This window comes from Salvelinus alpinus, chromosome 26 (assembly GCF_045679555.1).
Source record: "Salvelinus alpinus chromosome 26, SLU_Salpinus.1, whole genome shotgun sequence".
Lineage (NCBI taxonomy): Eukaryota > Metazoa > Chordata > Actinopteri > Salmoniformes > Salmonidae > Salvelinus > Salvelinus alpinus.
Genome location: NC_092111.1, coordinates 36,283,252 through 36,300,381, shown reverse-complemented (window position 1 = coordinate 36,300,381; position 17,130 = coordinate 36,283,252). Strand labels below are relative to the sequence as shown.

At 45.0% G+C, this 17,130-nt stretch overlaps 1 protein-coding gene across 1 annotated transcript in view; it reads left to right on the top strand.

The window, feature by feature from the left end:
- The window catches only part of LOC139555243 (zinc finger transcription factor Trps1-like), a 246,275-nt gene that overhangs the window by 28,508 nt on the left and 200,637 nt on the right, over positions 1-17,130 (top strand). The gene's annotated exons all lie outside the window — the stretch shown is intronic.

The window sequence follows — 17,130 nt, the reverse complement described above, 5'->3', positions numbered from 1 at the left end:
GTCTGTCTGTCTGTCTGTCTGTCTGTCTGTCTGTCTGTCTGTCTGTCTGTCTGTCTGTCTGTCTGTCTGTCTGTCTGTCTGTCTGGAAAAAAGTGTCTGCTAAATGGCATATATATTGTAAAGAATGAGTTACTGATCTATGGTACTATAGCCTCCCTTGAGTCCAAGCGCTGATGATGACAAACTGAAAATGCATGTTCCAATTTGCATCTGCACTTGTATTTAAAGTCCCTGTGAGCCTTTGTTGACCTCCGCTTTGAGGTCGCCATTACTGAATCCTTTCATTGCAAAAAACTCTTGTTCTTTCGAGTTGGGCTATACAGTACACACTGTAGGTCACACCTAGCTAGAGCTTGTTGTGCTTGGGGTGTCATAGCCAAATCATAGTAGGTGTTAGGCTTATCAGTGTTTATAAGAGGGGTGGTAGTGTGAGTTGCCAATGGCGCTGTCTCAGACCAGACATTTTAGTGGCCCCCCTCTTGGCTGCAGAGACAATATTTTGCTGTTTTAAAGCGAAATTCCTGCAAATCTACACATTTTGCCATTGGGCGGAGAGAACATTTAACGTTTTAAAGCTAGTTTCCTGCAATTCTAAATGCGATATTCAATGTTTTTTTTATTTAACTAGGCAAGTCAGTTAAGAACAAAATTCTTATTTACAATGACAGCCTACCCCGGCCAAACTTTCCCCTAACCCAGACAACACTGGGCCAATTATGCGTCGCCCTGTGGGATTCCCAATCACGGCCGGTTGTGATACAGCCTGGAATCGAACCAGGGTCTGTAGTGACACATCTAGCACTGAGATGCAGTGCCTTAGACCGCTGTTCCACTTGGGATGCCATCTTTTAAATGAGACCTTTATTTAACTAGGGAAGTCAGTTAAGATCAAATTCTTATTTACAATGACAGCCTTGGAACAGTGGGTTAACTGCCCTGTTCAGGGGCAGAACGACAGATTTTTACCTTGTCAGCTCGGGGTTTCGATCCAGCATCCTTTCAGTTACTGGCCCAACATTAACCACTAGGCTATCTGCCGCATCCCGGGATTCCATTGGGATGCCATCTAAATGAATATAGGGGGAACACTGGGCTTCTAGTTCCTTGGGTGTGGTACAGTCATATGGTTTGACTACAGTCACGCAAGGCTCTGCATCATAACAGTAGATAATCCATGAATTAAGCTAATAGAAACATATTGATGCACCAGTTCGGTAATCACCTTTTTGCTAATTCAAAGGTTAAGGATGGCGATGATAGTCATAATTATTTGGGGGATGGTCTATCATATTCAGTAACAACGTCATGATCCTGATGTGACATGTAGGAAAGATTGGACCTTAAGTCTCGCTTTCCAACAAAAACTGTCTGACTCAGACCTGTGTGAACCAGACGCAGACACATTTTCCAAACAGTAACTCCATTCATATCGCCAGAATAGAATGTGTTTTGAAGCTCAATATGTGGCCTACACTTCAATCTGTATTGATTGAGTGTGAATTGAACTACCCATCTACCTCACGTACAGAGCCACAGACAGGAAGACACACAGTCACAAAGCCAAAGCAAATAGTAGAGAATAACTACTAAAAAAGTCTGAAACACAGTAAAAGAACACAAGACTACTGTCTGTCATTACATATACAAACTAGGCCTAGTTCCCTCAGGGGTGTGGAAGGATCTGGAACTATGGCAGAGATGACATCATAATATGATCTGGAACTATGGCAGAGATGACATCATAATATGGTCTGGAACTATGGCAGAGATGACATCATAATATGGTCTGGAACTATGGCAGAGATGACATCATAATATGATCTGGAACTATGGCAGAGATGACATCATAATATGGTCTGGAACTATGGCAGAGATGACATCATAATATGATCTGGAACTATGGCAGAGATGACATCATAATATGATCTGGAACTATGGCAGAGATGACATCATAATATGGTCTGGAACTATGGCAGAGATGACATCATAATATGGTCTGGAACTATGGCAGAGATGGCATCATAATATGGTCTGGAACTATGGCAGAGATGACATCATAATATGGTCTGGAACTATGGCAGAGATGACATCATAATATGGTCTGGAACTATGGCAGAGATGACATCATAATATGATCTGGAACTATGGCAGAGATGACATCATAATATGGTCTGGAACTATGGCAGAGATGACATCATAATATGATCTGGAACTATGGCAGAGATGACATCATAATATGATCTGGAACTATGGCAGAGATGACATCATAATATGGTCTGGAACTATGGCAGAGATGACATCATAATATGGTCTGGAACTATGGCAGAGATGGCATCATAATATGGTCTGGAACTATGACAGAGATGACATCATAATGGGAAACCCTCTGGAGAATCATTGCTCATATGAGCAGAATATAGAGGCAGTAGATACAGTTGAAGTCGGAAGTTTACATACACCTTAGCCAAATACATTTAAACTCATTTTTTTCACAATTCCTGACATTTAATCTTAGTAAAAATGCCCTGTCTTAGGTCAGTTGGGATCATCACTTTATTTTAAGAATGTGAAATGTCAGAATAATAGTAGAGAGAATGATTTATTTCAGCTTTTATTTCTTTCATCACATTCCCAGTGGGTCAGAAGTTTACATACACTCAATTAGTATTTGGTAGCATTGCCTTTAAATTGTTCAACTTGGGTCAAATATTTCAGGTAGCCTTCCACAAGCTTCCCACAATAAGTTGGGTGAATATTGGCCCATTCCTCCTGACAGAGCTGGTGTAACTGAGTCAGGTTTGTAGGCCTCCTTGTTCGCACACGCATTTTCAGTTCTGCCCACACAGTTTCTATAGGATCCAAGTCCGGGCTTTGTGATGGCCACTCCAATACCTTGACTTTGTTGTCCTTAAGCCATTTTGCCACAACTTTGGAAGTATGCTTGGGGTCATTGTCCAGTTGGTAGACCCATTTGCGACCAAGCTTTAACTTCCTGACTGATGTCTTGTGATGTTGCTTCAATATATCCACATAATTTTCCTGCCTCATGGTGCCATCTATTTGGTGAAGTGCACCAGTCCCTCCTGCAGCAAAGCACCCCCACAACATGATGCTGCCACCCCGTGCTTCATGGTTGGGATGGTGTTCTTCGGATTGCAAGCCTCCCCCTTTTTCCTCCAAACACAACGATGCTCATTATGGCCAAACAGTTCTATTTTAGTTTCATCAGACCAGAGGACATTTCTCCAAAAAGTACGATCTTTGTCCCCATGTGCAGTTGCAAACCGTAGTCTGGCTTTTTTATAGCGGTTTTGGAGCAGTGGCTTCTTCCTTGCTGAGTGCCATTCAGATTGTCGATATAGGACTCGTTTTACTGTGGATATAGATACTTTTCTTCCTGTTTCCTCCAGCATCTTCACAAGGTCCTTTGCTGTTGTTCTGGGATTTATTTACACTTTTCGCAACAAAGTACATTCATCTCTAGGAGACAGAACGCTTCTCCTTCCTGAGCGGTATGACGGCTGCGTGGTCCCATGGTGTTTATACTTACGTACTATTGTTTGTACAGATGAACGTGGTACCTTCAGGCGTTTGGAAATTGCTCAAGGATGAACCAGACTTGTTGAGGTCTATAATTGTTTTTCTGAGGTCTTGGCTGATTTCTTTTGATTTTCCCATGATGTCAAGCAAAGAGGCCCTGAGTTTGAAGGTAGGCCTTGGAATACATACACAGGTACACCTCCAATTGACTCTAATGATGTCAATTTGCTTATCAGAAGCTTCTAAAGCCATGACATAATTTTCTGGAATTTTCCAAGATGTTTAAATGCACAGTCAACTTAGTGTATGTAATCTTCTGACCCACTGGAATTGTGATACAGTGAATTATAAGTGAAATAATCTGTCTGTAAACAATTGTTGGAAAAATGACTTTTGTCATGCACAAATGTCCTAACCGACTTGCCAAAACTATAGTTTGTTAACAAGAAATGTGTGGAGTTGTTGAAAAACTAGTTTTAATGACTCCAACCTAAGTATATGTAAACTTCCGACTTCAACTGTATATGATTCAGAGAGGCTGTGGTCCCCCTAACATTTGATGTCAGGCCTTATCTTTCCTCACACCTCGTCCACCATTCATATCCACTGCTCCAGAGTGACGCTCCTTTGGGTTCCAGAACATCACCCTTCTACAGATGATCTCCTTGGAAAATGTCCCTGATAATATTTTTCTTCATATACCTCAAAGCATCTTCATACTGTGGCTGTTCTCTGCTCCCTAATGCAATATTCATTTAGACACTCATCCATGTAATATATTGATGTTTTTTCCCCTTCTTTATTTCATCATGGGGTTTTGAAGGTGAGGTGCGCTAGGCTACATGATGGAGGGGCTACAGAGGTGCATGTTAATGTGATACAGGGGAAGTTGTACTCTAGCTTGTATTTTCCCCATGTGGTGGTAGTATTGCTCAAAATGTTCAAGGTTGTGAGAACACTACAAGCGATATATGAGTGTTATGCCACTTGACATAAACAGCAATGTCATTATATAGATGTTACATAGATGTTACATAGACGTTACATAGACGTTATATAGATGTTATGTAGACGTAATATTGATGTTACATATACGTTATATCGAAGTTATATAGACGTTAAATAGACTTTATATAGACGTTACTTAGACGTTACATAGATGTGACATAGACGTTATATCTTCGACATTGCTTTTTCTTTACAATCGTAAAGTGAATAGCAGTGTAAAGAAATATACCATTTTATTCTCTGCTTTCTGAGAACTGCACCCCAACCTCAACTGTAGCCTTCGTTTATTCACTCGTGTGATTAACAGGAATACTTCACGTCCTAATACTCTGTATCAACTGGATGTGTCGGAGACAATGGGGGTGATGTGGTGTCTTCTGGTGGCGCAACGACATGCAACTTCACTCAGAGGGGAAATGCGTCTGAGGCTGTGGTTTATACTCAGTTTCACATGCACGCACACACACACACACACACACACACACACACACACACACACACACACACACACACACACACACACACACACACACACACACACACACACACACACACACACACACACACTCAGTTTTACACTGTAGCTGTAACGGCTCAGCTTCTCTCTGACTGGTTGGAAAATCGTAGCTTTATTGTTGGTAGGTAGGCTAGTGTCTGATCTTTGGCTGAGTCAGAAATGCTTTGCAATGACACACTTCGACAAAGACTTTTTCTTGGTGCAGATTCTTCACTCTGAAATGCTTGTAGCGGTGCCAGATATTCTACAAGAAGATTCTCTACAGAGAGGTTACCCAGATTCTCTCAAAGGATCTTGTGATTTTGTGTTTGCTGTCACTTGGCACGGTCCTCATAGCCTTCTGGGTAGGACGTTGGACAGAGAGCAGCAACTGGCAATCATAAAAAAGCTCATAACCATTAAAATCATCAAGTAGGACAGAGGAAATTAAATGTGCAGACCTGCCTTAAGGACCCCTTAACCGTCCGAAAGACCTTCACAGGAAAGTTCAAAAGCATCACTAGGCCAGAGTACATTTGCTAGCCTGTAAACGTATGTGTGAGACAGTGAGCTTCCCGCCAAAACTGTAATACTGTGATTTGAGGGCAGCCCGTACACACACACATGCAAAAAGCACACACCACACACACACACACACACACACAGTCTTTTACAGCTGACCTTGTGGGGACACACAATTCAGTCCCATCCAAAATCCTATTTTCCATAAACATATCCCTAACCCGAACTTTTACCCTAACCCAAAAAACGAACCTTAAACCTAACCCTAACCGTTAACGTAATCCTAACCCTAACACTAATTCTAACCTTAACCTTAAACTCTCTAGAAATAGCATTTGACCTTGTCGGGACTAACAAAAGCTCTCCAGTTGGTCAAATTTTGTTAGTTTACTATTCTTGTGGGGACTTCAGGCCCCGCAAGAATAGTTAAACACGTTCACACACACACACACACACACACACACACACACACACACACACACACACACACACACACACACACACACACACACACACACACACACACACACACACACACACACACACACACACACACACACACACACACACACACACACACACACACACACACAAAGGAAAAAGATGGTGCACAAGCAGAAGGGATTAAATCACACTGCAAACCCTGTTAAGATGAGGATTGCGCAATGTGCCTGCATGCCTGCGTCTTTCCTGTTGCTAAATGCTGTATATTTTTAGGAATAGTGCCTAGCCTCGGGTGTTGTTTGATCAGTTGGATTTTTGACTCACGGCTGAGAGAGGAATGACTGTACGCCTCCTTACTGACAGACACGAGAGGTCTAACTGGGTGGAACTCAGTCTTTATAGAGCAGAGGGATTGTGACACAGTCTGCAGTTAGCTAGACTATGTCACAGTTAGATATTCACAACGTGGCATGTGTTTACAGGTGTTTCCAATAGTTTGACAGGAAGAGATCTGCGTCTGATATGCTCATTGAATTTTATTGCATGTTTAAAGCGATGCAGCAACAGGACAACAGTGACCATGATGTAAACAATGATGTTGTAAAACAGGAAGTTTGTCTGCTTTGTTTTACTACTCCATAACTTCTACACACTTCCACTCTCTGCCTCTCTCTCCCAGTCCTCCTCTCTCTCCCAGTCCTCCTCTATCTCCCAGTCCTCCTCTCTCTCCCAGTCCTCCTCTCTCTCCCAGTCCTCCTCTATCTCCCAGTCCTCCTCTCTCACCCAGTTGCCTTTCTCTACCAGTCCTCCTCTCTCTCCCAGTCCTCCCTCTCTATCCCTGTCCTCCCTCTCTACCCTAGTCTTCCACTCTCTCCCAGTCTTCTTCTCTCTTCCAGTCCTCCTCTCTCTCCCAGTCCTCCTCCCTCTCCCAGTCCTGTCCTCCTCTCTCGCTCAGTCGCCTCTCTCTACCCCACTCCTCCTCTCTCTCCCAGTCCTCCTCTCTCTCCCAGTCCTCCCTCTCTACTCCAGTCCTCCTCTCTCTCCCAGCCCTCCTCTACTTCTCACAGTCTTCCTCTATCTCCCAGTCCTCCTCTCTCTTCCAGTCCTCTCTTTCCCAGTCTTCCTCTCTCTCCTAATCCTCCTCTCTCTCCCAGTCCTCCTCTCTCTCCCAGTCCTCCTCTCTCTCCCAGTGTTCCTCTCTCTCCCAGTCCTCCTCTCTCTCCCGGTCCTCCTCTACCTCTCCCAGTCTTCTTCTATCTCCCAGTCCTCCTCTCTTTCCCAGTCCTCCTTTCTCTCCCAGTCCTCTCTCTCCCAGTATTCCTCTCTCTCACAGTCCTCCTATCACTCCCAGTCTTCCTCAATCTCGCAGTCCTCCTCTCTCTCCCAGTCCTCCTCTCTTTCCCAGTCCTCCTCTTTCACCCAGTTGCCTCTCCCTCCCAGTCCTCCTCTCTCTCCCAGTCCTCCTGTCTCTCCCAGTCCTCCTCTATCTCCCAGTCCTCCTCTATTTCCCAGTCCTCCTCTCTCACCCATTTGCCTTTCTCTACCAGTCCTCCTCTCTCTCCCAGTCCTCCCTCTCTACCCCTGTCCTCCCTCTCTACCCTAGTCTTCCACTCTCTCCCAGTCTTCCTCTCTCTTCCAGTCCTCCTCTCTCTCCCAGTCCTCCTCCCTCTCCCAGTCCTGTCCTCCTCTCTTGCTCAGTCGCCTCTCTCTATCCCAGTCCTCCTCTCTCTCCCAGTCCTCCTCTCACTCACAGTCTTCCTCTATCTCGCGGTCCTCCTCTCTCTCCCAGTCCTCCTCTCTTTCCCAGTCCTCCTCTCTCACCCAGTTGCCTCTCCTTCCCAGTCCCCCTCTCTCTCCCAGTCCTCCTCTATCTCCCAGTCCTCCTCTCTCTCCCAGTCCTCCTCTCTCACCCAGTTGCCTCTCTCTACCCCAGTCCTCCTCTACCTCTCCCAGTCTTCCTCTATCTCCCAGTCCTCTCTCTCCCAGTCTTCCTCTATCTCTCCCAGTCTTCCTCCTCTCTCCCAGTCTTCTTCTCTCTCCCAGTCCTCTCTCTCCCAGTCCTCCCTCTCTACCCCAGTCCTCCTCTCTCTCCCAGCCCTCCTCCACGTCTCCCAGTCTTCCTCTCTCTCCCAGTCCTCCTCTCTCTCCTGGTCCTCCTCTATCTGGGAGGGAGTCCTCCTCTCTTTCCCAGTATTCCTCTCTCTCACAGTCCTCCTATCACTCCCAGTCTTCCTCAATTTCGCAGTCCTCCTCTCTCTCTCAGTCCTCCTCTCTTTCCCAGTCCTCCTCATTCACCCAGTTGCCTCTCCCTCCCAGTCCTCCTCTCTCTCCCAGTCCTCCTCTCACTCACAGTCTTCCTCTATCTCGCAGTCCTCCTCGCTCTCCCAGTCCTCCTCTCTTTCCTAGTCCTCCTCTCTCACCCAGTTGCCTCTCCTTCCCAGTCCTCCTCTCTCTCCCAGTCCTCCTCTCTCACCCAGTTGCCTCTCTCTACCCCTGTCCTCCTCTACCTCCCAGTCTTCCTCTATCTCCCAGTCCTCTCTCTCCCAGTCTTCCTCTATCTCTCCCAGTCTTCCTCCTCTCTCCCAGTCTTCCTCTATCTCTCCCAGTCTTCCTCCTCTCTCCCAGTCTTCCTCTCTCTCCCAGTCCTCTCTCTCCCAGTCCTCCCTCTCTACCCCAGTCCTCCTCTCTCTCCCAGCCCTCCTCTACTTCTCCCAGTCCTCCTCTATCTCCCAGTCCTCCTCTCTCTCCCAGTCTTCCTCTCTTTCCCAGTCCTCCTCTATCTCCCAGTCCTCCTCTCTTTCCCAGTATTCCTCTCTCTCCCAGTCCTCCTATCACTCCCAGTCCTCCTCTCACTCCCAGTCTTCCTCTATCTCGCAGTCCTCCTCTCTCTCCCAGTCCTCTCTCTCCCAGTCCTCCTCTCTCTACCCCAGTCCTCCTCTCTCTCCTAGTCCTCCTCTCTCTCATTCTTCCTCTATCTCTCCCAGTCTTCCTCCTCTCTCCCAGTCTTCCTCTCTCTCCCAGTCCTCCTCTCTCTCCCAGTCCTCCACTCTATCCCAGTCTCCTCTCTTTCCCTGCCCTCCTCTCTCTCCCAGTCATCTCTCAATTAAATTCAATTTAAGGGCTTTATTGTCATGGGAAACATATGTTAACATTGCCAAAGCAAGTGAAGTAGATAATAAACAGAAGTGAAATAAACAATAAAAATTAACAGTAAACATTACACTCACAAAAGTTTAAAAAGAATAAAGACATTTCAAATGTCATATTATGTGCAAATAGTTAAAGTACAAAAGGGAAAATAAATATTGTATTTAAAATGGTGTTTATTCTTCTCTGTTTGCCCTTTTCTTGTGACAACAGGTCACAAATCTTGCTGCTGTGGTATTTCACCCAATCGATATGAGAGTTTATCAAAGTTAGGTTCGTTTTGGAATTCTTTGTCGATCTGTGTAATCTGAGGGAAATATGTGTCTCTAATATGGTCATACATTTGGCAGGAGGTTAGGAAGTGCAGCTCAATTTCCACCTCATTTTGTGGGCAGTGTGAACATAGTCAGCTCGGGGATTCAATCCAGCCACAGCCCAACGCGCTACCCACTAGGCTACCTAGAATTCCTGTTTGCTTTGTTTTTTTGATAATTCTTTCCAATGTGTCAAGTAATTATCTTTTTGTTTTCTCATGATTTGGTTGGGTCTAATTGTGCTCCCAGTCCTCTCTCTCCCTGTCCTCCTCTACCTCTGCAAGCCATCCTCTCTTTCCCAGCTCTCTCTCTCCAAACCCTCGTCTCAATTCAATTCATAGGGCCTTTATTGGCATAGGAAACGTGTTTACATTTCCAAAGCAGGTTAAAAAAACTAAAACAAAACCAACAATCAGACATTAACAGTAAACATGACACAGTTTCAGTCTCTCTCCCTCTCTCCGTCCTCGGCCTGTTATCTGCAGTGTTTCTCCGTAGCGCGTGACCCCTGTCCCCAACTGACAGCTTGGACCCTGTGATCACAGGAAGTGTAGAGGAAGCAGTTGTTCTCTGTTGTTCCAGCGAGCGCTGATTGAGTGCAAAGAGGGCAAGTCGGGGGGAGGGGAGGGGAGGATAACAAAGAGAGAAGCAGAGAGAGAGAGGGGGGGAGGATAACAAAGAGAGAAGCAGAGAGAGAGAGAGAGGGGGGGGGGGTAACAAAGAGAGAAGCAGAGAGAGAGAGAGAGAGAGGGGGATAACAAAGAGAGAAGCAGAGAGAGAGAGAGAGAGAGGGAGGATAACAAAGAGAGAAGCAGAGAGAGAGAGAGAGAGGGGGGATAACAAAGAGAGAAGCAGAGAGAGAGAGAGAGAGGGGGGATAACAAAGAGAGAAGCAGAGAGAGAGAGAGAGGGGGGGGGGATAACAAAGAGAGAAGCAGAGAGAGAGAGAGAGAGGGGGGATAACAAAGAGAGAAGCAGAGAGAGAGAGAGAGAGGGGAGATAACAAAGATAGAATTAGAGAGAGAGAGAGAGGGGGGGGGGTAACAATGAGAGAAGCAGAGAGAGAGAGAGAGGGGGGGGATATCAAAGAGAGAAGCAGAGAGAGAGAGAGAGAGAGGGGGGGGTAACAAAGAGAGAAGCAGAGAGAGAGAGAGAGAGGGAGGATAACAAAGAGAGAAGCAGAGAGAGAGAGAGAGAGAGAGAGAGGGGGGATAACAAAGAGAGAAGCAGAGAGAGAGAGAGAGAGGGAGGATAACAAAGAGAGAAGCAGAGAGAGAGAGAGAGGGGGGATAACAAAGAGAGAAGCAGAGAGAGAGAGAGAGAGGGGGGATAACAAAGAGAGAAGCAGAGAGAGAGAGAGAGAGAGGGGGGATAACAAAGAGAGAAGCAGAGAGAGAGAGAGGGGGGGGATAACAAAGAGAGAAGCAGAGAGAGAGAGAGAGAGGGGGGGGGTAACAAAGAGAGAAGCAGAGAGAGAGAGAGAGAGGGGGGATAACAAAGAGAGAAGCAGAGAGAGAGAGAGAGGGGGGGGATAACAAAGAGAGAAGCAGAGAGAGAGAGAGAGAGGGGGGGGTAACAAAGAGAGAAGCAGAGAGAGAGGGGGGGGGTAACAAAGAGAGAAGCAGAGAGAGAGAGAGGGGGGGGGTAACAAAGAGAGAAGCAGAGAGAGAGAGGGAGGGGGGATAACAAAGAGAGAAGCAGAGAGAGAGAGGGGGGGGGTAACAAAGAGAGAAGCAGAGAGAGAGAGAGAGAGGGGGGATAACAAAGAGAGAAGCAGAGAGAGAGAGAGAGGGGGGGGGTAACAAAGAGAGAAGCAGAGAGAGAGAGAGAGGGGGGGGGGTAACAAAGAGAGAAGCAGAGAGAGAGAGGGGGGATAACAAAGAGAGAAGCAGAGAGAGAGAGGGGGGGGGGTAACAAAGAGAGAAGCAGAGAGAGAGAGAGAGAGGGGGGATAACAAAGAGAGAAGCAGAGAGAGAGAGAGAGAGGGAGGATAACAAAGAGGGGGGGGTTGCAGTGTCATAGTGTGATGGGTTATTTTCAGAGTTCACTCACTTTTTCTTACAGGTGGAAGAAAGATGCGAAAGTATTTGGACTGATCTTTACCACTGTTCCTAAACATGTCCCTTAATTCACACAATACTTATCTGGGTTCAACCTGCGTGTTGGGGAACACTGGAGTCCCATAGACAACCTGTCCAGCATGATGTCTGGCTTATGGATGAACTGAATGACATGGAAAAAGGATGAAGAGAAGCACACACATGTTGGGAGAACAGGATGAAATAAGATGTCAGCTCATGCAAAGTGTCACGCTCGTCGTATGGAGGAAGAGAGGAGGACCAAGGCGCAGCGTGATATGAATACATCTTCTATTTATTATAACGAAAGAACACTTAACCAAACTTTACAAAACAACAAAACGAACGTGACGCTATATAGAAAATAGTGCTGAACACAAAACACTACACATAGACAATCACCCACAACCCACAATGACAAAACAGGCTACCTAAATATGGTTCCCAATCAGAGACAACGACTAACACCTGCCAGTCGTACATTTCTGTCATCGTTTTCAGAGAAGGAGGGAGAGAGGGAGGAGCCGTAATCTTTGCCTGTGTGCTGCCATGGGCCCCTCTGATGTGGCAGAACTGTCCTCATGAATAAACATGAGCCATCAGTGTTTTGTGATTGAGAGAGAGAGATTATTTAGGAACTTTTGTGAGTGGAATGTTTACTGTCAATTTCTGGTTTATTTCACTTTTGTTTATTACCTATTTCACTTGCTTTGGCAATGTGAACTTATGTTTCCCATGCCAATAAAGCCCTTTCAATTGAATTGAGAGAGAGAGAGAGAGAGAGAGAGACAGAGAGAGAGAGGGAGAGAGAGAGAGAGAGAGAGAGAGAGAGAGAGAGAGAGAGAGAGAGAGAGAGAGAGAGAGAGAGAGAGAGAGAGAGAGAGAGGGAGAGAGGGAGAGAGAGAGAGAGAAGAGAGAGAGAGAGAGAGAGAGAGAGAGAGAGAGAGAGAGAGAGAGAGAGAGAGAGAGAGAGAGAGAGAGAGAGAGAGAGAGAGAGAGAGAGAGAGAGAGAGAGAGCGAGAGAGAGAGAGAGAGAGGAAGTTGATAGTGTTTGTTGTATTGGAACAATGTGACACGTTAAAAAAGTCAGGGAGAGGCCGTTAGTCACAGCCCCTTACTATTGGGAGTGTCTCCCTTTTATACCCCGCCACATGGAGAAAAAAATTGAGAACCCAGGAGAATTATGGGTAAAGCTCTTTATTTTTCAGAAATGCTCCTCTCCCCCCCCCCCCCCCTCTCTCTCTCTCTCTCTCTCTCTCTCTCTCTCTCTCTCTCTCTCTCTCTCTGTCTCTCTCTCTCTCTCTCTCAACATGCCGTAACTGCTGACAGCTTGTATAGGGCCTGACACTGTCTGAGTTTGTATTATTTAGAGGTTGCCGCTGCTTGCGCAACCTGTTTTTTCTCTGGTGTGAAGAAACACTCACTGTCTTATTCAGAGTGAACCATCAAATTCATTGCATGTTTTTGAATTTTTTTCATTCTAAAGGAAAGATATACAGTTGAAGTCGTACGTTTACATACACTTAGGTTGGAGTCATTAAAACTCATTTTTCAACCACTCCACAAATTTCTTGTTAACAAACTATAATTTTGGCAAGTCGGTTAGGACATCTACTTTGTGCATGACACAAGTAATTTTTCCAACAATTGTTTACAGACAGATTATTTCACTTATAATTCACTGTATCACAATTCCAGTGGGTCAGAAGTTTACATACACTAAGTTGACTGTGCCTTTAAACAGCTTGGAAAATTCAGCAAGGTAGAAGCCACTGCTCCAAAACCGCTATAAAAAAGCCAGACTACGGTTTGCAACTGCACATGGGGAGAAAGATCGTACTTTTTGGAGAAATGTCCTCTGGTCTGATGAAACAAAAATATAACTGTTTGGCCATAATGAGCATCGTTATGTTTGGAGGAAAAAGGGGGAGGCTTGCAAGCCGAAGAACACCATCCCAACCATGAAGCACGGGGTGGCAGCATCATGTTGTGGGGTTGCTTTGCTGCAGGAGGGACTGGTGCACTTCACAAAATAGATGGAACCACGAGGCAGGAAAATTGTGGATATATTGAAGCAACATCTCAAGACATCAGTCAGGAAGTTACAGCTTGGTCACAAATGGGTCTTCCAAATGGACAATGACCCCAAGCATACTTCCAAAGTTGTGGCAAAATGGCTTAAGGACAACAAAGTCAAGGTATTGGAGTGGCCATCACAAAGCCCTGACCTCAATCCCATAGAAAATGTGTGGGCAGAACTTAAAAAGTGAGTGTGAGCAAGGAGGCCTACAAACCTGACTCAGTTACACAAGCTCTGTCAGGAGGAATGGGCCAAAATTCACTGAACGTATTGTGGGAATCTTGTGGAAGGCTACCTGAAACGTTTGACCCAAGTTAAACAATTTAAAGGCAATGCTACCAAATACTAATTGAGTGTATGTAAACTTCTGACCCACTGGGAATGTGATGAAAGAAATAAAAGCTGAAATAAATCATTCTCTCTACTATTATTCTGACATTTCACATTCTTAAAATAAAGTGATGATCCTAACTGACCTACGACAGGGAAGTTTTACTAGGATTAAATGTCAGGAATTGTGAAAAACTGAGTATAAATGTGTTTGGTTAAGGTGTATGTAAATTTCAGACTTCAATTGTATATGATGCTGTTTTTTTTCAGCTGAGAACAACAAAAATGTTTTTTCATGTTCAAGGAACATAACCATTATTGTAAAAAATTATGATGTTTCCTTGTGCACCAGTTATCCATAGAACGAATAATATTATCCCAATGTGAGGGATTGTACATCTGCTGCTCCCTCTCTCTCTCTCTCACTCTCTCTAATGTGAGGGATTGTACATCTGCTGCTCTCTCTCTCTCTCTCTCTCTCTCTCTCTCTCTCTCTCTCTCTCTCTCTCTCTCTCTCTCTCTCTCTCTCTCTCTCCCTAATGTGAGGGATTGTACATCTTTATTCCTCTCTTTCAAACCAAAATATACCATTTTACAGAGCAGCAGAACCAGTCTGGGGACATTTTTGTCTAATTTCAAACTCCCTCTCCCAGGTCAGTCCAACCAAAGCAGCCCCATCTTTGCAGTTCTAGAATTCAAAAGGAGGCATAGCCTACAACTCACACTTCCATACACGTCTGTCTAGATGAGTCTGTGTCATATGGACAGTAGTACAGAATCTGTGTCATATGGACAGTAGTAGAGAATCTGTGTCATATGGACAGTAGTACAGAATCTGTGTCATATGGACAGTAGTACAGAATCTGTGTCATATGGACAGTAGTACAGAATCTGTGTCATATGGACAGTAGTACAGCATCTGTGTCATATGGACAGTAGTACAGAATCTGTGTCATATGGACAGTAGTACAGAATCTGTGTCATATGGACAGTAGTACAGAACCATAGAATGGTGTTTCTGTACATCTGTAAAGTGGTAGATTTCAGAGAATCCAAGTCTCCTTCAAAGACCATAGTGTTGTCGTTGCTGCTGCCCTCCCTCTCTCTCTCTCTCTCTCTCTCTCTCTCTCTCTCTCTCTCTCTCTCTCTCTCTCTCTCTCTCTCTCTCTCTCTCTCTCTCTCTCTCTCTCTCTCTCTCTCTCTCTCTCTCTCTCTCTCTCTCTCTCTCTCTCTCTCTCTCTCTCTCTCTCTCTCTCTCTCTCTCTCTCTCTCTCTCTCTCTCTCTCTCTCCTTCTCTCTCTCTCCTTCCCTCTCTCTCTCCTTCCCTCTCTCTCTCTCCTTCCCTCTCTCTCTCTCCTTCCCTCTCTCTCTCTCCTTCCCTCTCTCTCTCTCCTTCCCCCTCCCTCCCTCTCGATTCAATTAAATTAACTCTCTCAATTCAATTTCAATTTAAGGGCTTTATTGGCATGGGAAACATATGTTTACATTGCCAAATAATAATAAATAAACGAAAGTGAAATAACAATATAAAATTAACAGTCAACATTACACTCACAAAACTTCCAAAGGAATAGAGACATTTCAAATGTCATATTATGTCTATATACAGTGTTGTAACGATGTGCAAATAGTTAAAGCTCTCTCGCGATCCTCTTTTTCCATGAAGAAGAGGGGATTAGCATGCTGTTCTATATCCTTTTTGCTCTCTTTCTTTTTTCTCCCTTTACTTTGAGAATAAAGCCTGCTTCTTCAGAGGCCTGTCGAGCTAAAGGGACACAATAGCTATTTTAGTCTCCAAAAGATGTCTCCACTGCTTGTTTATGTGGAAGGTGGAGCCTCTCTGTCTCTGTCTCTGTCTCCGTCTCCGTCTCCGTCTCCGTCTCCGTCTCCGTCTCCGTCTCCCTCTCTCTCTGTCTCTGTCTCTGTCTCTGTCTCTGTCTCTGTCCCTGTCTCTCTTTCTCTCTCTTTCTCTCTCTCTCTCTCTCTCTCTCTCTCTCTCTCTCTCTCTCTCTCTCTCTCTCTCTCTCTCTCTCTCTCTCTCTCTCTCTCTGTCTCTGTCCCTCTCTCTCTTTCTCTCTCTCTCTCTTTCTCTCTCTCTCTCTCTCTCTCTCTCTCTCTCTCTCTCTCTCTCTCTCTCTCTCTCTCTCTCTCTCTCTCTCTCTCTCTCTCTCTCTCTCTCTCTCTCTCTCTCTCTCTCTCTCTCAGCAAGCTGCTGGATATTTTCTTTACTCCCTCTCTTAATATCAAGAACAGGAAGGCAGAAAACTCTTAACTGTCCTCCCCTGTCTTGCAACAATGGGAATCTCTCACCACTAAAGATAGACCGGACTGCATGAGAAAGAGATGTCATGGTAGCTGTGGACAAAGGTTGACTTTGAGCACATGGCTACACATGAAATGGGTTGAAATAGCAACAGTTATTTTAGTGATTTAAAATTAGGGAATCATTTTCTCAGACTTTCTCAGTTGCTTTGATTTCAACATCTACAGTTTAACGTAATGCCCTGCATCAAATCAAATCAAATTGTATTTGTCACATGCGCCGAATACAACAGGTACCTGACAGTGAAATGCTTACTTACGAGCCCTTAACCAACAATGCAGTAAAACACATTTTTTTTGGAATAAGAATAAGAAATAAAACGTAATAAGTAATTAAAGAGCAGCAGTAAAATAACAATAGCGAGGCTATGTACAGGGGTCAACCGGTACAGAGGCCTGCTATAAGTTAGGAGTATCTTTTAAAGTCTGGGTTGTTATGTGACGGCAACACTGTCTCTTTATGGTGTTTTCCAGAGCAGAGGTTGACTCAGGCCTATTAGCAGTCAGTCTTGCTAATGGAAATGGCTACGTGTGACAGGGCACAGATCAGCTTGAATGGCTGAGGTAAGGTTGTGGTGCTGGCATTCTGTGGTGAAAGAAATGGCATCAACCCAATGGAGTACAGCATTCCCCCACACACAACCCTGTGAAATACGCCTGGATTCTAACACAGTTCACAGCCTGAGATGAAACAACTGTTAAAGCCCTTTTTATTTAACCAGGTAAGTTGACTGAGAACACATTCTCATTTACAGAAACAACCTGGTGAATAGTTACAGGGGAGATGAATGACCCAATTGGAATCTGGGGATGATTAGGTGACCATGATGGTACGAGGGCCAGATTGGGA